The sequence below is a fragment of the Thermobia domestica genome, chromosome 18, assembly GCF_964235325.1.
Source record: "Thermobia domestica chromosome 18, izTheDome1.hap1.1, whole genome shotgun sequence".
Lineage (NCBI taxonomy): Eukaryota > Metazoa > Arthropoda > Insecta > Zygentoma > Lepismatidae > Thermobia > Thermobia domestica.
The window spans coordinates 6584518-6607419 of NC_137471.1; the positions used below are offsets into that span (position 1 = coordinate 6584518).

Genomic DNA, 22902 nt, shown 5'->3' on the forward strand with positions numbered 1-22902 from the left:
TTTCGAGACAGTTGAATCAAATTAATTAATTAATTAATTAATTATTACATATAGACTACAGTACGGTATTTTAACAAAGGTGTAATGCTTCCAACTCATTATTCCCAAACTTAACGTCACCGGTACACGTAAAAGATTAACTTGTGGATTAACTAGTTTTAAACTCTAGACGAGACCAGAAACAGGATAATTTTCGTCTCATTTCCAACATTAAGCATAATTTAAACATGGACCAGTTATTCTTTTATTATGATACATTATACCTAAAGTAATTACTGTACTTATTTTTTTTAAAAAAAAGTTTCATTGCAGAGGATGAAAAGTTCTGACCAATAACACGCTTTGAATTGGATGACATATGTACGTGATCAGCACACCAGTTCCCGTAGATGTTATTTCTAGGATTCTAAGATTGGAATTCGCTACCTCTTACAATGTAAGTAGCTCCCCCAAATGCCTTACGATGCTCGATCAATTACGAAAATTCTCCGTTCTCATTAGGGGTACAATGGCCCGTAACTACTGTAATTAATCAGAACATTCATATTAAAAAAAAAAGTATAATTAACTGAATATTTTTATTAATTTCAAAGAAAGAGAAGAAATTTTTATCAGAGGTGTCTTGTAATATTCTTATAAGAACTTACAGTACTTCTAAAATTGTGCACGACTTCTTTTACAATATATATATATATATATATATATATATATATATATATATATATATATATATATATATATATATATATATATATATATATATATATATATATATATTGTATAGTATCTTTGAAATAGTGAATACAAAATTATTTCAGCAGAGTTTTCAAATAGCTCTATCTCTCTCAGATAGGAAATTCAACCCAAAATTTCATATAGGCCTATATATATATAACTGCACCGATCTATGTAGTCGTCAGCTGTAACTTGTGGTAACCAGTGGCGTAGATAGGGGAGTTCTGGCATGAAAAGCCTTTCTCAATAATCGAAACAGGAAATTGTGTACGGTCGTACTAATTAAAACAAAATTTTGATAAATGGAAAGGAGTTTCTTTATTAGCTCCACTCCACCCCGAACTTATGCCCAACTACACTACTGATAGGCCTACAATGCACTACATAGGCTATTATTATCATTCAACTTTAGAAGAAATAAGCTAGCTTGAGTGTAGTTTGTGTGATATAGAGCAATAATTGTATTATCTATAAAAATAATTAAAAAAACTAACTTACATAAATAGACCACACAGACAAAAATAAAATATTGGCGAGAGATAAGAATATACTTGTGCTACGAACTACACAATACAAGTCTTACATCGAAAGCATTAACACTTGTGTTACATTTCTCTTCTATTTAACGATATTCTTCATCACTTGCAAACATTTGGTTATCATTTTACAGTTTGACCTTAAAAATACAGCTTTACCCTACTTAATTAATAGAACTATATTATTTATATATTAAATACAATTTTTAGTTTGGAATATCTCGCTCTTTTGATACACAGTTTCTAAAGTCCTTCAAAGTAGCCCTATCGCGTCAATTCACAGCAGCAAATTCCACGCCCCCTACGCGTATCTCCTCCCCCACACACCGCGCATCAAACAGCAGTGAGAGCGTATTTACCTTCACACATGTTGAAACATGACAAGTCAATTAGTCCACGGTTCGAACCCGGGTTGTGAAGCATTAAATCACCTGTGTTTAGCTTTGATGACAACAGGATGCCAAAATAAAAATAGGAAAACGTCGTAATAAGCATTCATATGGAAATGCATTATCTACCCTATTCCCTGCATTAGTGTAGAAGAGAAAAAAAAACTGTGTACACTATTGGGTTATAGTAAGCTATAATGGTTTTGACATGCCTATGAATTTCAGTAACAAAGCCTCAAAATTGCGAAGTCTTGTTTTAAAACCCTCTCTATTGCTCGTATGTGAGATGTACGTATTAACTGCGTTGTAAAACATTTCGCGCCGTTTTCCCGCAAAACCACACACGGTGGGAGGATTCTGTCACTCCTTCCCTCCAAAGAACTGTAACCCAAAAAACAACTACGTATAACTTCCCACGGGTCCTAGACAAATACACATGAATGACAAAATATAGTCTTACGTGAGAGAAACGGAAATCAATATAAGTTTCACGTTAAGTTTGGTATGTGTCACACACTAAGTCTTAATACACAACGCGGCACGTGTTAATACACGTAAGTTGATGTTCTAGCATCCTTGATGTCTCTATAATAAAGGGGGCGGTGAGTTTAATATTTTAACACGGAAATAACGTCATCATGGCTTTTATAATATTATTACAAAGTAACCCAGGTAGGTTGGAAATAGTGAGAAAAACAGGTTACAAACATTCCCAGTCGCCCATGGTTATTAATATCAGTGGAAGGAATTTAATAACATTTCACTTCAAGAAATAACATTGCACTTGACGCAAAGGTTAGTAATTCTTAATACTGTCCATTAAAAATCTACGAAACCGGATAATCGAACTTTCACGAAAACATCCAGCCGTAATGAATTGGTATTTAAAAAAACAAAACTGCCTTTAGATTCCATCGGAAGTACACGATTTAACGTCACTAATCAGATGTACACCTCCGTCATTTTTTTTAGTGACATATTAAACAAAGGTCACTTTTTACTTCCAAAGTCATTCAAAATTTGCTTCAATTCATTTTAAGTTTAGCAGTAGGCAAGGCATCTACATGCGATTTGGACTAAGTTACGATAAATCGTACAGCATGCTAGAACATTAGCTGACGAAATATTAAGATTTCTAGTTATTATAAGTACTCTAAACTCGCTGTGTTGCTTATTACGCGATGATTTTTGAAAAGAGTTTACGCCGAAGTTAAAAAAAAAAAAAAAAACCTTTTTTATATCCTCCTGCTTGCGTACGAAGTGAAGAAATGTGCTTACCGTGTTCTTCGAACTTAAGAAAGAGACCGAAGCAACATGATCGATCGAAGACTGAACGGGGTCCCCACACGAGAATTGTGACTTGCCTGAGCGGGGAGTTGATGGACTTCGGGTTTCTCGGCGAGAGCTGGCGATATGACCGAGAGTTGTCAATACGTACTGGGAAATACTCACATTAACGCTAACCCAACTAGTTTCAAGTTACGTTCTGCATATTTAACGAAGGCAAGTCGAACAGGTAAACACTGCATCGATATAGAAAATAATAATAATAAAACCTGCTACATTCTTGTGCTAAACAAGGTTCTATTATTATTTTTTGCTTTCTTTTCGCTTACTACACCCTAATCTTTCCGTCTTTACTTTAGCTTCTTTGATGAACACTCACACAGTTAACCTAAAAACTTTCTTTTCTTTTCGCTTGTTGTACGACCACATCAAAACCCCCTAAGATGGATTGCTGTACAGAATACAATGACAGCTAGACAGTTGATTGACATCAAGGTTTCGCTTGGAATGATTGATAGAAATGCATAAACAGAACAGCCAAGCACACGCATGCACACACAGATGGTACGTTTTCAACTTGTCTCATCGAGCCATATGACGTAGTTGCTACTTTTTCTTCTTTATTTCTGTTTTCTCCAAACTAAAAGAATGCGCACACAACAAACAAAAGTTACAACGGTTATGTACTGAAAATGTAAATAACTTTAATTTTTAAAAAAATGCGAATCGGCAATAATACCAAAAAAACTCTCAATTTGTGGATATGTCCTTCTATTTCAACGTCTTGCAAAGGCTTCACCTTTCAGGGGGGGGGGGAGTATACGATACTTGATGTCGTTTGAAACCCGAACTCCCTCCCACGAACAAGGCGTGTGTGGTAAACTCAGATTCCAAATACCGCACACACACACCGCCACCGAAGTCGTTAAAGTATTTCTAACACACGCTTACATACATATATGTATATATACACGTCCCCTCCCCGTTGACCCCGCACTCACTTTCACGGGGTGAAATGACACACACTTTTCTTTTTCTTTCGGAAGCGGGGGAGAGTCAAAGAGACCGCTTAAAATTTTCCGAAATTCTATGTATTTTCGTCCTTATTTGCATAAAAGAATGCTTTATTAACAGTTTTTCCCTGCTGATGTACTTAATTTAATTGTGGGAAGCTTCCACGGAACATACAAGATCATCGCTCAGACCCTGTCAGTCAAAACTGTCAACTGTCACTCACAGAGGTAGCAGGCGCATCGATGTTTAAGCTCCGAAAGACACAAACAGAAACAAAAACGCTTCAGTACAAGGGCAAATATAGAATAATTGTGTGGTACTTACATTTCATTCGCTTTGGGCAATCCTGTTTTCTTCGCGGCATGGCTCCCAAGTTTTCATTCAAAGGGAAAGATGGCAAAAAATTGACGAAACCTTGTCACACCGTGTTCACACCCACCCGACCGGCAGACTGCCGGCCGCACACTCGCTTAGTAGCACAGAACACCGCCTGACACATCGCTATGATCTTTTTTGCCCACCCCAGAGATCAACAGACTTTCTGCTCTCAAACTGTAAATCCACAGTGTTATTATTATATCTTCCCAACAACCAAAACACAGAACACACTGTCAATCAAATGTAATCCTTTTCGTCAAACATTGGAAGAAACACTTGTCGAAACTGCAATCACAATCCCTTACTTCCGCCGTTGTCAACGTCTCGTCACGAATATTCGGAAAATCTGAACTTACACAAAATGCCACGGCGAGTACCTCATGGTTTTCATCTGACGTCATGACAGGTGGGAGGAGTCAGAACGGCCCATTGAACTTGGAACTTGGGACTTGAAACGTTACAGTGTATGGACAAATAAACGTCGGTCAGGATTTCCACTGCAGAAAATACCAGAAGCAGGAACATTCACTTAAAACGTAAGTAATTACGATAAATTTTGTATTTTCTAGAGTACGTAGATATAAGAATGTAGTTTGTGGTGCTTATGATTGGGGAGAAATAGCCAAACAAAATTCACTATTTTTATGGCAAAAATGGAACTCACCATTTCATCTACCGTAGCAGATTTAGCCTCGAACAAGGTGTACAAGAATCAGTAAGTGGCAGAAAACATACGTTAATGTAGAGCTCACAGTGTGCGTTGTTATAGCTTGAAACAACTCATATTAACCGTGCACTATATTTTAAACTAAAACATATTAGTATGTATTTAATTTTCATTTAATATAATTTATAATTTAAGTTGAGAACTCGCGAGTACGGATCGATTAAATGTGTGCCTTTAGCGAGACTAGATTTAGAATTTACGACTAGTGTTCGAAACTTCCGCCAGCAGAGCGCAGCACCTGTCAAGATCCCGTCTAATAAGGCGGAGTATTCTTCTAAACGCAGATGATGTGACACAATGAATGGAAAAAGAAGAAGAAAAAAAGAGTATGAAGTCAGTTGAGAATGTGTATCAAAACAAATTGACCGTAGGTAACAAAACAACACGTCTTTTGTCAGTACACATAGACACAACGGGGCAGGCTAAAAATATTGTCAAGCCATAGTTCCTTCTCTTTTTCTTCTGGCCTTGTGACAAAAAGTTTTCATTTTTAGTGTTCTACAAGAGACAAGTGTAAACCATTAACATTATGACGCGAAAAGTACTTTTAACAGAATATTAGCTTGTCAAGTTTCAATGTTATTTTCGTATCCGCAGGACGCTAACGTACTGTAGTTATTTCTAACGGGAAGGAATCGCAAGAACTGAATACGTAGGCCTATATATATATTTGTATCTACCAAACGATTATTCAATTTAAATAATAATAATAATAATTGTATAAAAGTAAGTTTTGGAAATGTAGGACAGGTGTACTTTATTTCCTGCTGTTAATGACATATACTTAAAAAAAAAAAAAAAATCCTCCATAAAAGGTAAACAGAGCCTTGAAGGAACTCTTTCTCAAAACTTACAGGTTCACAAGTATTTTATTTTACAAGTAAGAAAATAAAACATTAAAACAGTAGTAAAAGTCACTTGTAAACATGGCACACCACAGTGTAGATTCTTTTTTACAGGAGGGGCGAAGTTTGGAGTTTATTTATTTATTTATTTATTTATTTATTTATTTATTTATTTATTTCTGACCTTTTGGTATGTAAGACTCAACTTTGGTTAGTGGAATGGACGGGACGTGCAAAGGAGTCGTCTAAAGAATGTTTTTGTATGGTGCCATCCACCATCGCAAATCCCGGTAGTTGGGGGGGGGACATGCTCCTCCAATTTTGGAACTCGGGGGAACTGTCCCCCGAATCATCCGATTTAAAATGTGTTTTTTGGGGGAGAAATGTGATGATTTATGTCCGACTGCCACAAAGAAAAGTGAGATGAAATTGATGTCCCTTGGTTTGCTTCATTAAGTTTATTTTCAACTATTTGTTTAATTCCTGTAATGATTCCTATAATGCTATTGAGATCATCATTATTTCGCTCAAATAAGAGTATTATTAGGCCATACATAATTGATTTTCTTCATAGTTTTGGGAAAGTCATTATTTATATTATTATAAAGCAAGTGTCCTAAAATTTTAATGTGGATCATTGTGGATGCCAAAGTAGAAACGTACCAATTATAAATATGCATGTATTCAGATTTCGGAATGTGTTCACGGCACTGATTTGTAATATTGATATGTACCACTACTTCCATCTACATCGCCTGATATATAATATACAACAGGTTCACCTCAGAAATCAGGTTCATCTACCGTATTATGAGTCTCATCTCCTACACCCCCACACCCCAGAATAACCCTCAAATCTGCCCCCATTCCAGTGTTGAAGAAAACTCTACTCCTCTGATCCTGCACAGTATTGTTTTTTCAACTTTATAAATTTTTTGAACATCGCTAAAAAAAAGAAAAAAAAAAAGATTCCAAGGCCTGTATCCAAGGGGGTCTAGGGGGGCCGGGCTCCCTAAATTTTTACCGGCCCTCTAAAATTTTTACGGTAAGCTTGCAAATGAACTATAATATGCCGATGAACTATAGTATGGTTGGATCGCCCCCCCCCTAACTTCTACCGGGCCCCCCTAAATTTTTGGGCTTGCTACTGGCTGGCCCCTTCCCCAATGTTGAAGACAGATTAGCGTCGCTGGTGCCATTCCAGATTCACAATATAGTTTGGAGCAAAGGCAAATATTTTTATATTTAACTGACCACCTAATGTCACATGCATAATACGTGTTTTTAGAACAAAAGTTGGAAAATAGAAAGATACAGAAAGATAATGTACAGAGTTTAATTAAGAAACTACTGCTCGTGCCCGAAAACTTGAATTCAAATTCTGGTTTCTTTTGAATTCTAGGGAAAGGCCACGTTTGGACTCTTGTCCTTCTCTAGCGGACGTCCATGCTTGTAAATAACTGTGCTGTTATCTTTAATTTATAGTGTACGGTTGTAATTTTATGACAACGCAATGTAAACAGCTTGATTTTTGGAGTCTTCGCCAGTGTTGCAAGAATAGTACTTTTTTTCATTGATTGATTATAAAGTACATTTTTTGCATCAAGGCTGTAAGAGGCAGGATGTAGTGTTTAAGGCTCTTTTCTAAGCTCCGTCCACTTTTTTTTTTTTTTTTTTTTTTTAAATACTGGATGTTCTGAAGAGAATGAAAAATATTTAAAAAATGGCAAGTGGAGCAGAGTGAAATCTCTGAATAACGGACGTCGATAGAACATTATTTCACTGTAAAAGAAAAGCTACACTAAGTTATCCATCCTCATACAATGATTGTTATATGAAATAAATACATTAGTCATAAACAGGGCTAGATTAACCCATTTGGAGGCCGGAGCTAAAAAAAAATAAGTGGCCCTTGCTCACTTCATCTAATACATTTCTGTGAAAGTACAAATAGGATACTTAAGGGAATATGTTCCATATTTTTGGTCATATTTTATTTTATGATAATAATTGTATCTTCATGATTCATTTAGATAGCCAGTTGAGATTTTGATCAAAGTGGAAGCTTCTGTCCACCTGAAGGTCGGGGTTACAGCTTCCCTAAGCCCCCCTTAATCCGGCCCTGGCCATAAATGTACATATAGTATACTGCCATATAAAATGCTGTCTTTAGTGTTCGAATTACTGGGGGAATCATGAGAAATGTTTGTCTATAAATAAACTCATGTTATCTTTGAGTTACATGGGCATGTACTGCATAAAAGACTAATTTCCTTCCCCAAATAGAGCTTAGCTGACGAATCTCTGCCGCGATTGACGGTAACGAAGGTTTGAATCGCAACAGAGATTCGTGAGCTAAGCTTTACATGCCACCTCCCGGGGAAGGGGGTCCTTAATTCGCATAATGACTGCACTAAAAGTAAAAATAACTTATTGGAAGTTTTCTAGGATTCCTACTAGAAAGTAATTTTTTGTGAACAGAGAAAAGAAAAACTTGCAATTGTTCAGTATGATGATTCACCAGATCATTGACTTATGACAAAGATATTTTGTGGAGAAGGGGGTTATGTGCTTATTGCAATATGTTGAGATTTATTATCAAATTGCAAAGTATTTTCTGTGGTAAATATGATATGTACTGAGAATAGATCCTTTCTGTTATGAAGAGGTTATTACAACGTAGAGAGGGAAGAGAAAGATAGCCTGTGCCCATTCTTTCCCCATAAAAGACAGGATTCTGTTCCGTAATAATGCATATATTTTTGCCGAAAAAATATTATGGAAATGAAATGAAATTTTGAGTTTTACGTCCCACGGTTATATCGGTTAGGCTAAAGGAGACGGTGATGATGAGTAATGAATGGAATGGTGGAATCTAGAAAGTGGGAGGAAACGGGAGAATCCCGAGAAAACCCACGCACACGGTGTTTGTCCATCACAAAGTTCACTTGGCGGGAGCAGGCTTTGAACCTGAGACCCCTATCACCAGAGGTGAACGCTCTACCACTGAGCCACCGCGGCCCCAAAAATATTATGGAGGTGGCCATTATTAACAAGTGTCCATGAAAGGAGGTTTTACTGTATCTGTAAAATTCTGTTATACAAACTAGTAATCATTTTAAAGGTTCTTCGTATGTTGGAGCGTTTATCAAACTGTGGCTCACATACCACAAGTAGTCTTTGAGGTATAAACTTGTGACTCCTCATAGATTGAACGTAAATCCAGAAATAAATAAAATAAAATAAAAGTATGTAATCCAAGTGATTGGTTGAGAATATCATACAGTTATAAATTAAGTAAGTAATTATAAATAATTATAATATTAGCTTAAGTAGATGTATTATTATATTTAAAAATAATAATAGTTTCTTTTATCACTGTCAAGATAAAATTAAGGAAATCTTAATATATTTTATAACACGAAGCTGAAAGGGGATACATAGAAATTTCGAGTAATCAAAGTTCGAGTTATTAAAGTGGTCACAACCAAAATTCGAGATATCGAGATTCCGTGTTCCTCATAAAAAATTACTACATAGCTTCTATAATTCGAAGTTTTATTCATTCAACCTCTATAATTGCTAAGCAGTTAGCGTACGCGCCTTTGGCGTGGGAGACCCGGGGTCGATTCCCGACGGGAGCTCATGTAGTTCGGATTCCACGTTAAACTGTACGTCCACGTATCATATAGCCTCGTTGCTGAACGGGACGCAAAACTCAAAATCAATCTCCATAATTCTAAGTTGTGAAAGTTCCATAAATTAAATTAGATAACTAGTAAAAATAACATACTAAACATGTTTAAAATATAATTATAGTATACATTAGGAGCAATGACAGGACAAAACAACAATGAAATTACGTAAAACCATAGAGCTGTAGTTTCGAGTTAACGAGGTCACATCCAGAGAAACTCGACTCGTAGAGGTTCGCAGGTACGAAAGTAACAAGATTTTTAAATACGATTATGAAATCCTTAAAATTCGACTTAACAGAGGTTATTTTAAAATTGAGTGTTATGGAGAGTTCAAGGGAATATGAAAAAATTCGAGTTATCGAGATCCAACTTTATATTAGTAGTATATTGCTCAAAATTTAAAAGAATGAAAAAAAAATTTTTTTTGGAAGGGGACAAGAGTATTGTGGTCCATAGAACATTCTGACTTATGAAAGTAAAGAGCTGGTATCCTAAATAATAATAATAGGCCTAATAATAATAATAATAATAATAATAATAATAATAATAATAGTAATAATAATAATAATAATAATAATAATAATAATAATAATAATAATAATAATAATAATAATAATAATAATAATAATAAAGGAGTCCCAGAGCCCAAATTTTTTACACAAGTAGATCTTCAACAAATGTGATCGCATACAAAGTAGTTTTTTTTTCACTTTTGGGTTAATCCACGCAAAGTGATCGAGAAAAAAGAAAAATTGCCGCTCGACTTTTTAAAAAAAAGATCTAAATTTTTCATTAATGTTTATCCTATATCAGGGTACTTCAAAATCACAATTAATTATTATTTTTTTACAATATCTCATGGCCACGCAACGGCTGCCGCCATTTTACTTTTTATTTTTTTTATTTTAGGCGTTTACGTTGTTTTGAATATCTCATCATGTATTTGTCCTAACAGATTTAAAATTGCTGGATGTCTCCAACTCGTGCAGAGCTAAAACTTTGATCTCTTAACATTTTTGCCTAAAACCACTTGAAGAGGGTGAAATCAGGGTCTGCAGTAGCAACATTTTTGGACATTGAAAACATATCTGGGAAGAGGAAACAACTGATGTAGATGTCTGAATTTGTGTGTCCCCAGACTACATGCACTCACAAACTCAGACCTTTACGTAAGTTGTTTCCTCTTCCCAAACATGTTTTCAATGCCCAAAAATGATTTTATGAACAAAGCACTCCCAGAGTAAGACGTCATTACTTAATACTTTCACCACCTTCTGCTCAAAAACACAAAACGCACTTTGTTTTGTGTTATGGTATACTAAAGGACTAACTATTTCCAAAATTTCATATTTTTCTATCCAGACCCATTGGAGATATTGGACAGTGAAATATGCTAAATTGCCATAATTCCCCAACCTGACGATTTTATTTTATTTTATTTATTTATTTATTTATTTATTTTTTTTAGGCCTTTGCGGGCAGCTACAGATCTGTAAATTTTTATGTATTATGTCCCCGGACAACATGCACACACAAATTCAGACCTCTACATCAGTTGTTTCCTCTTCCCAAACATGTTTTCAATGTCTAAAGATGTTGCTACTGCAGACCCTGATTTCATCCCCTTCTAGAGGTTTTAGGCAAAAAATGTTAAGAGATCAAAGTTTTAGCTCTGCACGAGTTGGAGACGTCCAGCAATTTTCAATTTGGTAGGACAAATGCATGCTGAGATATTCAAAACAACGTAAACGCCTAAAATCGAAAAAACGCAAAATGGCGCCAGCCCCTATGTCACCATGGGATGTTGTAAACAATAATTAATTGTGGTTTTGAAGTATTCTGACATAGGATAAATATTCATGAAAAAATTAGATTTTTTGGAGAGGATCGAGCGGCACATGCTTGATCACTTAGAATGGATTGACTCTTTTGGGTCTGAAGGATTTGCGCGCGGGGTTGAAAATATATTCTCGTTTCTCTGTTTTAACAATGCCTTGTATATGTGCAACCCGATTTACACTGTGATCATGCGGGTTTACATAACAGCAAGGATAAATATCCGGCAATCGACGACTCTTGATCAGGCTCCTGAATTAACATCCAGCAACGATAGATGCTCATAGCTAATAGTGTATACATTTGGCTGTCTAATAGTTATGACGTCATAAAGACTGCACTTAAATTGATGGTCTATACCAGTGGTTCTCAAACTTTCCGATAACGCAGACCCCCTGTTCATTCCGAAAGTGATCTACGGACCCTCTTACAATGCTATCTAAAATTTCATATGTATTAAAAAATATATACTAATTAGAATCACCAGACAAAAAAAAAAAAAAAAAAGATCAAGCAAAATAATGAAATAAGTAATTTATTCTAAAGATACATGAATGTTTTCTAATGAACGAAATTTCAACTGAAAATACAGTAACTTTAGACTTTTTTTTTTTTTTTTTTTGGTTAAAGGAAATTCACTTGATAAACAATGTTCTCAAATTTGGGGTCACTAATGTGATGAATGAAATCCTTTCTGTTTTTTTTTTTTTTTTTTTTTCATAATTGCATTGAAATCTGGAATAAGTTTTTGTCACCATCAATCTTAGGTTCGATTCCACATTAAGACGATTTCGCTTTAAGGTTTTAATACTGCAAAAAAGGTCTGGTCACATCAGGAAGTAGTAGGGAAAGGCTTCAAATGTTACAATGCCTTTTTTTTTTATACAACTCTTCTTACTCACAACGCACACGCAACCAAAAGCTACAGAATTCATTTTCTTTGAAAAAATTTTTTCTATGAAGTATCGCAGGATAGTTCCAATAGCTGTTCTTGTTCTGTGTTAGATAGACTCATACCTTATATGTCATGGATTTCTACATTAGGGAAAGGATTTTCAATCCAACCATTACCAGGTTGTGAGACAGGGAAATATTCTCGAAAACTTGCAGCTAATACTTTCAAGTGACCTACAAGTATTTTGTGCATTACAGCAGAGATTTTATCACCTGAAGACTCAATGAAATCCTTAAACATTTGAAATGATGAATAGTTATTGTTTTATACTCGTACTGCCCACAGATGCAGTTTCTTAATCTTAAAAACACTTCTTGCATAAGAACTGCGAGTTCCATTTTATTATGACACTTTTCAATTTTCAGGCGTCGCGAACCCCACTTTGAGAGCTACTGGTCTATACAAAAAGGTTGTTTGGAAACAGTTTATTTAATAAAGTTTTCTGTACACAATACCTCGCTCACTTACAAGGAACCCCTTGAGTGCGAGGTCGCAAGTGCAATCTCTAGTAAGGCTCATTTGAAAGTGTAGTGTGAGTAATGATGACAGGAAAAATATTAGCTGCTAATGACTCACCATGTGCATGAGGGGGGGGGGGACAGAAAATGCGTGTTCGAGAGGTGCAGAGATCAGCCTTCAATGGGATGTATGTATTGCACTTTACAAAATGGGCATCGTCGATATTCACGAAATGTTCGAAACAAACCATTAACTTGCACCATGAACACCGAATGCAAAATGACGCGCCACAGTGATCACAAACGTTCGCACCACCAAGATCGAAGACGACTTTCTTGGGGGTTACAAACCCTTCTGGACCAGGGCCGGCCTTAAGCCGATTGGACCGATTGCTCCCAATCGGGCCTCGCGCCTAAGGGGGCCCCGCGCTTGTGCCGTCTACTCTACGCTCTACTGTTGTTTTAATAGCATATTAGGCCCAGAACAAACAAATGTGTTGTGGTCCCTATGACTAAATTTTGCTCCAATACATGTAATCAATACATGCCATTCTGCTCGCGGGCCCCCAATGCTTGTGCCCCCCCCCCGGAAAAGTAACTATGGTGTCGTTAAGATGACTCTGCTACTCTTGGTCGTTAAGTACACGTAACATATTGCAATACAGGTATATCCATGGACTCCACAAGAGAGGGTATGGCCTCTCCCTAACAAGTAAATGAATAGTTTGTATTGAGTTTCCGGGCATAAGCAAGTATTTTCTGAATTTAATGCTGCAGTAGTTTTATTATTATAATTATAATAATATTAATAATAATAATAATAATAATAATAATAATAATAATAATAATAATAATTATTATTATTATTATTATTATTATTATTATTATTATTATTATTATTATTATTATTATTATTAACGTTTACAACTTCTGTTGTAAAAATAAATACCGTATTATATCCAGGGAGTATTCTGCACACCCCCAACACCTAATACACTCCTATGATGAATTCATTTTCTCATTCATTCATTTGTAGCCCCGCGTGGCGTAGTCGCTAACACTCTTGCCTTCGGTGCGAGTGGTCCCGGGTTCGATTCCCGGTGGGGACACACGGTTGAAAAAGTGGTGAATGGGTTTTCCTTATTCACACCAGGCAAATGGTACCATTATGGTACCAGTATGGTACCTAACATAATGGTCTCAGAAGTCTTCCTTCGTTCCCTTTGATCGGATAGTGTGTGCTCGCTGAGAGACGCCATCCCTCATATACGTGACGGCTAAATCGCCTTACAAGGGAACATTCCGATTTGGTAAATTGGTGGCACTGGATTTACAAAAAAAAAAAAAAAAAAAAAAAAAGAAAGAAAAAAAAGTGGGTGTTTAGTGGCAGACCGTATACAGGGTGGGAGATAAGTAAGGGCAAAGTGTAGAGATGCAAAAAAGCCGGCTTTTTTGAATCGATGGTTTTTTTCACATAAAAAGCCGGCTTTTTTGGGAAAAAAACGAGAATTTTGGAAATTTTGGCTTTTTTCAACTTCATGATTTTTCTATCTAAATAGCTTTCTTATAGTATATTCTATAGTTAGATAAGAATTCCATAACCTGAATGTGATATTTCGCTCTGAAATTCACCATCAAGATGGATGGAGCACATGTTTTACGAATTAAAGCTAACATGAAGAATGTAGTATTTGAGGGTAATTTTAGAGGCTATTTAACTTTATTTTAACTTTTGAGTTATCGACATCTTTTTTCTTCTCTAGTTTGTCATCCGTGTTTCATTTCTAAGAGCTTTTAGTACTCTAGCTTCTAGCGCAAAAGTTACACTTGCCCGTTTTTCTATTTATCCGTCAAAGCGTACGTATTTCAATATATCCGTCAAACCGTACTTCCACATTTCTGTTATACTGTAGCTGTGAAGTGATTTAGCAATAATTTTCCGGACACAACCTTGAATACCACTTTATACAAATAATCAGTAGCGGATTTAGAAAAGTACTTTAGGAGAGTTTTTTCTGATTGTTTCGTTTCCTAAAAAGTCCTAATTTTATTTGGGAAGTGCTTGAAGTTTATGAGTACAGGCATAACTAATATTTCGTTTCGTTTATATGTTTAGCAATAATCTTCCGGATACAACTTTAAAAATCATTTTATACTGAGAATCAGTGGCGGATTTAGAAAAGTATTTTGGGAAGGGTTTCTTACTAATGTTTAGTTTTTTTAAACATTCGTAATTTTTATTTGACTGGAGCTTAAAGTTTATGAGTAAAGACATAAATAATAGATATTTCGTTTGTTGCAGACATTCCGTAACTTTGGGGAACGGGCTTCAGTCCGAAAGACCGCCCTCCTAACCTTCGCAAAACCGTCACTGCTGGTAATTAGTAATAATAACGATTTAAAAACAATAAAAAAGGAAGTCGCCCAACTCACAGTACACGCACTATTTCTACATTCACAGATGGAATGAAGAAAAGCTTTGTCAGAATGGTCGAATGCTGGTTGAATCCCGGACTTCCCGATAGAAGCGCAAAAGCTAATCACTCAGTCATGTTTGTTGTGCAGTTGTATTTAGCTTAACTTAAATATATTCCGTACTCTTTTTTTTTGGGGGGGGGGGGAGTTCCGTAATGATATGTTGAATCCCTTTTGTTAAAAATTCAGAAAACTTGAGGATTGGGTAAACTGTGATGGTTGTTCTATAAAACTTAACTGTAGAATTTCAAGAATATACAGAACCAAAAGCTCTGGATGTGCAGTCTTTAAGTGTATCATATAAATCTAAGTATTTCTCTTATGTTTTATTTTAATTTTATTTTGTTTCAAAAAGAGGGTATGGAATATTTTGAAGTAAAAACACTACATACTATTTTGCTAGTTATTTGTGTATTCTTTAAAAAGAAGTGTTTACTTTTAGGGTTGGCTGATTTACACCAATTTTTTTTTTTTTTTAATGACTGGTTTAAACCACAAAAATAAAAAGAATGAAAAATGCGAATCGTGTGAACTTCATGGTAACGTTTCCAGATATCAAACCACCTGCAATAGTTTTATTTCCCTTTCACCTTTTAATCAAGGTGTCCCATGTTCAATTCTCGGTCGAACCACAATCCTTCTTTCATGCGTAACCCAAGTAGCGGTTCGGATGTCAGTTTAAGCGAAAGTCTTCTCCTTGATAACCTCGGTATTTCGTAAGGATGTTAAGCCTAAATATACGAAACAAACCAAATTGTATATTTCTGCATGCCTAAATGCGTGTTGTTTTATAAAGAAGCCAATATTGCTTAAATATATTGATAGAAATTGGCAAAATTTATTGATTGCCTACGTAGCTTCCAACATTAGCTTGGATTGGACTTTCAATGATATCTACGTACCGGTACTAAATTTGTAATTTAATACCTCAGTTTTAGCGTACTGATTATGGTAGGTTGACCTTTAAATTTTACATGCAAAGCAATAACAGGATTTTCCCGTTATTGTCTTACATTTCAAGTAATGACGGGATTTTCCCAATGGCTAGGGCGGGAGATTCTCAATTTAAGAAATTTACTGACCGCACTTCTTTAAGCTTATGAGAGTTCTTCCGGCATAACCCCGCTGTTGCATAATAACATCAAGGCGAAACAAACTTAGGCTATTTCTGTGAATATGTAATATAAATACATAAAGCAAAAAATCTAAGTCAAAAAAGCCTGGTTTAAACCAAAAAAGCCTGGTTTCAACATCCCCCAGAAAAAGTGTTTTTGGCATTTTAAAAAACAACCACGGTTCTTGCCAATTCTGCTTCCTTTTGTATATAGGAGGTTAAAAAATTCTTATTATATACATTGGTTAATCCTATGGAATTCATAATGTAAATATGTTGAAGAAAAATTGTTTGAAATATTTTTTCGAAATTCATAGTTTATTTTCGATGTTTTATATTATTATCAGCATCAACCACTAATTAAATGATTTTTTGTGTTATAGAGAAGCGATACAAAGTCTGTTTTATCAATTTAAAGCAGTATTTTGAAAAAAGCCCAAAATTTCCGAAGCAAAAAAGCAAAGCAGAAAAAACCGAGTTTTTTTCCAAAAAAGCCGGTTTTTTTCCGAGCCCTTGCATCTCTAGCAAAGTGCGAAGGTAGAATGTAGAAAATGTCTAGAAATCCCATGTTAACTTTGAAACAAGTAGAAGGATTGAGATCAAATGTTGGATATGAGGAATGCATGTAGGACTTCACTGAATAGACTTGATGTGAATCGTTGGGAACATCTGAAAATCCGCCATGTTCGAATTAGCACAAAAAGAATATACGGGAAAGGGATCATGTGACATATGGCTCTTGACGCACACTGTTTATTGAAATTAACAGCTGACAGCCCAGAAATCTAATTCCTAATCCTAATCATTCATTCGTTCATTTTCAAGTATATCTTTAGTAACGGGCGACTTTTCATAAAAAATTATACGCAGATATTATGTTTTATTCAGTCATATTAACACACAGAGCAAGTACGGCCTATTATTATAACCTTAATTTTTTTAAAAAAATGTTTAGAAAGTCAATTCGTGTAAGTCCAAATTGACAAAATGGTATTTATAATTATTATGACGCATTTAAGACGTCATTTTCTTGTTTTCCACAATATAAGAATTGTTGGTAGCTTTTGATGAATTTTTAAAACACGTCTTAAAGTATAATCATTGTTGTATATATGGCCGCCCGTAGGGTGAGGCAAGGGGGGTCAGTAACAAATCTATATTTTCGAAAAGTGTTCAATTCTTCGAAATACGTGTTTAACCTTGTTAGATAGGCTTGTTGATACACAGTTGTATTTAATAGATTAGTAGGAAATGATATCGTGCCCTTAATATCTATATACACAGTGGCGTAGCCGGGATTTCATTTCGGGATGGGTCCGGGGGTCCTCCTCAGGAGTTTCGGCAATGGAGAAATTAAAACGCAATTTTTAGTTTCTTTTAACAGCTTTAAAATTTTCAGAAGTCCGGTGGCCCTCAGTGTTTGGTAATGTTTGGTTATGTGGGAACTGAAAACGTAATTTTAGATTTTATTTTAACAATTTTTCAAAATTTCGGGGAGGTCGCTAAAACAAGTAGTATTATGACTATGTCCTTTTTAGATACGATATACTAATATTGTTAGTTGTAGATTTACATAAGGTAATTTGGGGCAGTCCCGGCACGTTAAGCATATATTCATTCCTGCAAAATATATTTACGACGCGATCATGTTGTTGTTAAAACATATGATACGTTGAACATTCCTTTATATTTTAATTGTAGTTCTACACCGTTAATATAGTTTCCATAGATGTAAGAGATACATAAATACAACTCTACATCCTGCCATGTTTCCCCAAACTTGTTGGGGAATTCCGTCCGCACTATGGGGAACTCCGGCACCAACAATAATAACGGCATTATTTGAAGGTGCAAAAGAAACAATATATATATATATATATATATATATATATATATATATATATATATATATATATTGCATAAAGTGATTATAAGTATAATGAATACAAACCAAGGCATATGATGTGCAACAGCAATCATTGTTGCATAATTTTAGGATAAAATGAAAATAGCAATAACAAATGAAACAATAGCAGTTTCTAACGTGAGTCTATAGACAGGCTTGCTAGCTTACTGACAATTGTGGCAGACGAACTGTGGATTACAACCATCTATCACACATTTCTCATGAAACCATTAATAACATTTCGTGCACTGCAACCATTGCCCTCCGCGAAAGCTGGAATAGTACCATTGATGACACTCTCCACAATAATCCTTCTCTTCCTCACTGGTTTTTGTCTGAGATTCCGCAAAATTTAACTTTCGCCTACAGGCATTACGAATAACAACTGTCCTCTTAGACCCACATGCTTTCTCGCGAGGTGCTGGCTTTTGTCGCAGCTCTTGAATATATTGGGAAGTTGTCAAGACTCTTGCTCCTGCTGCGATTCCTCGATGCATTCTAGAAGTTCGAACACGTTTCTTGGGTGTTGGAGCTAATGCTTGAACAGATGCGCCAGAGTCTTGATCAGCAGAAATTGGAAGTGACCTTTTCTTGTTTGGTGATGTAGACGTATTGTTGTCATGTGGTAGGCATAATGTTGTACTGCTGTTGTTATCTTGTGATGTTGAACCAAAGTTGGAGACTGTAGCATGATGGTCAGGTAAATCCAAGTTTGCACTACATGATGCAGACTGAAGTTTTTCGCCACTAACAGAAGGAATATTTATAGTGGCGCTGTAATGAAGTAGCGATGGTTGGGACGCACTGTCTGGAATTTTGTGGGGATCTAAGGGAAATATTCCACATGCTTCAAACCCATTAACGGCATTAGCAAGTGTAGCAGCCCTTACCCATGCTTTCCTAAGAAGAGTTCCGAAAACACATTTTGTGATGGATAAGTTTAAGCCTGAATTTGTACGCAACCACATACGACATTCTTCATTGTAAAATTGCTTTAGAGGTTTGAAAAAAGAGACATCTAGAGGTTGCAGCTTATGTGTTTCATGAGGAGGTAAGCACAGAAGGTTGATATTCAATTCGCAGGCTATTTCCAGCACCTTGAAATCTTTAGAATGTGACCCGTGTCCATCAACAATCAAAAGAATTTCACCTTGAGGTTTGTACTTTGCAAGATGTTCCAAGAATTTTGCGAAAACAGTAGTTGTCATATACCCAGAATCAGACATTTCAACCACTGCTTCTGGAGGCATTCCATTACTGAATTCGTTCTTTTTTCTTTGGCCCTTCATTACTACAAAAGGAGGAATAAAATTTCCAGAGGCATTTGCACAAGCCATTGCAGTCACAGTCCCTCTTTCTGCATTAGATTGACAGTACACCTCCCTCGTTTGGACAACACTTTTCCTGGTTTAGATATTAATTGTAACCCCGTTTCATCACAATTAAACACATGTCCAGGCTTATCCCACAAATCGTAGGTATCATAGCAATCTTCAAGAATTTTGTAAAACGCTTCAACTGTATCTATTGTAAGACCTCTAGCCCGAGCGAATAAAAGGTTTTCAGCTTTCCGCACACTAACAGATCTATGTCTCTTTAAAAACCCATAAACGCAATCATAACCAGCCATCTTTGTTTTTTTTTTATTGAAGCGGTTTTTAATGTTGTCTCTTTCAGCGAAAGAAAATGCTAATCGACGCAGGTCTGTAACTGTGAGTCCATATCCTACAGAATCTAATTTCAGAATCCTTTTCTCCAAATCGTCGTCTTGGACTTTCGAAAAGGTTCAAATGCCACCAAATCTTTTATCCATGTCAGATCGCTTCAGTCGATCACAGAGGGTCATTCGTGGAACATCATACGCTCTGGCAGCAGCTGCAACTGGCATCCCTTGCATTACAGCTTCAACGGCCGCTTTCATATTTTCGAGGGACCAACTACATTTGTTTGTCGTACGAATGTAATTCCTAAACATTTTTTCCTGGAATGAGAAAATATTTCTTATTTAGAACTCACCTTCTCGTGTACACATTAATTTTAGCAGCACTAACTATAACACTTTGATATCACCAAGTGACGAAGTTGCCCCAAAGTCATGTGCCGGGATTGCCCCAAATGCTGTTAATATTAACATACATTTTTATTTGCAATTAGCAACACTGATTCTGGAGATTGGCGATATGCACATGTTGTGCAATGACGCATAGAAGATTCTAGGCCATAGTTTTCCAATCTACTCGTTTTTAGATTTATGGTACAGATTAGCTACTGAAACATAAATCTTACATCAGGGTATATATTCAGAAAATTCACAGACAACTTACCTGCTTCTTCAATTTTTGTTTCCCTTATAAACGGACGTAGATGTCAGGAGCTCACATTGCAAATAGCAACACACTCATGCAAATCACACTACACTAATGACAAGTGGCAGTCTTGAAGCGTTGAGGGCCAGCAGTGTTGCAAGCTTAGAAGTGACGGAATTCCCCAAATGCCGGGACTACCCCAAATGACCTTACATATAATTTTATATTGAAATGCATCTTATATATGTTTAATCTATTAACTCTCACGCACTATTTAAGCGCACATTTTTATTACCATTCGTTCTGACTGCAACATCTCTATTAAACAATTGAAATGAAATTATTATTATTATTTTTTAATTTGACGTCCCAGGACTTTTTCTTAGGAGATGGACGATTAATGAAAGGAAATGATTATGAAGTTAAATTTTGTGTGCTCTCTCACCAGGAATCGGGCTCGAGACTTTGTACACCACAGGCGCACGCGCTAATCACTAGACCAGCAGGAAGAGCGATATATATATATATATATATATATATATATATATATATATATATATATATATATATATATATATATATATATATATATATATATATGTTCTATAGAGCTTGGTGCAAGTTAGTTGTAAACCAGGGGCCCCCGCAAAATGTTGCCAATCGGGCCCCGCATCACCTAAGGCCGGCCCTGTTCTGGACGTTCAGCTAAATATACGGAGAGGTGAGCACTGTTGAAATATGATGGTACCCGTTACACCAATATGATTCTATATGCATTCTTTAAGAGTGGATATTTAGCTGAACGTTCAGAACGGTTTGTAACCGCCAGAAAGGTCGCCTTCGATCTTGATGGTTGTTCGTATGCATGGACAGTGATTTCCAGAGAATCTTGTGAGCGGAACCCACGGACACGTGAGCCTGCTGAGTTAGTCGTCTAACCGATTTTTTTGGACTGTGCAGCATCACGTCTTCTACCTCTGCCACCTTCTCTGCGGATGTGGCTGTAGATGGCCTACCTGATTTTGAAGCATTATGAATGCTTCCGGTATTTCGAAACTTGGTGATGAGGTTCCGTACAGCATTGCGGTTAGGCATTTTCACTCCTGGGAACTTTGCTGCAAATGCAGCTTCTACTTCTGAGGTAAACTTGTCTCCATTGCGGAACACCTGCTCCACAAAAGACATTCTTTGTGCAATCGTCAGCATGATGACCTGGATCACAATGTTGTCACACAAGACATTGGCCTTCAATCAAACCGGACCTGTGAACAAATACAAATACCTGGTCAAATATGTTAAACAATGGAAACTGTTGTATTACTATTCGACAATCATATTTGTCATCACTTAACACACCACAACATGGCACTGCATAGTTACTTTCTGAACACCCGGTCACGTTAAAACTGTAAGTCCACGTCTCATATAGCCTCGCTGCTGAAAGGGACACTACGCTAAACTAAACAATCAAATCAAACAATCAATGACTGTATATACACAGATCAGCCAGAACATTATGACCCCTACCTACTATCGATATAAACTACTGCTGGGACACAAAAACTGGTTTTTCGGTTTTTAGAAAAAAATGAAACCGGTTTTCGAAAATTTTCAAAAACCGGTTCGGTTTTCACCGAAGCCCATTATCGCTTTTCTCCAAAATCGGTTCGGTTTTCCCCGGATCCGGTTTCGGTTTTCTTCAAAAACCGTTTCCGTTTTTTTTTTTTTTTTTTTACAAAATTTGTTCTATTTCTGACCAGAATAGTGTTTCGTTGTTCTCCGGAAACCGATTCCGTTTCCAGAGAAATAGTTTTATGTGTTTTCCCAAAATTTTCACCTAAACCAGTTTCTGTGAAAACCGAAACCGGTTTCGATGAAAAATTGAAATGGTTTTTCGAAAAACCGAAACCGGTTTTGGAGAAAAACAAAACCGGTTTTGGTGAAAAACAGAACCGGCTTTGGAGAAAACCGAAATATCGGTTTTTTGGATTTCGTTTTTTTCTAGAAACCGGTTTCCTGTTTTATAAAAACCGGTTTTGCCCATCCCTAATATTAACCCGTCCAGAGGGATAGCAGCGTCACCTGACAAAGAATGTCTTCTAGTGAGACACACGTGCGGTGCATGTACTTATCAGTGAGCGCACTGGCCGTGTGTAGAATGGGGAAGACACCCGATTTATTTGAGTTTGACCGAGGGCAGATTGTAATGGTCTGGAGGCTTGGCACGAGCATTTCGACTGCAC

The 22902-nt window shown here is 36.2% G+C and overlaps 1 protein-coding gene across 1 annotated transcript in view; it reads left to right on the top strand.

The window, feature by feature from the left end:
• The first annotated feature begins 4732 nt into the window (after positions 1 to 4732).
• The window catches only part of LOC145674855 (uncharacterized), a 203636-nt gene continuing 185466 nt past the window's right edge, over positions 4733 to 22902 (top strand). The window contains exon 1 of the mRNA XM_081745090.1: positions 4733 to 4875. The gene's annotated coding sequence lies outside the window, so the exon portion shown is untranslated. The remainder of the gene's footprint in view (positions 4876 to 22902) is intronic.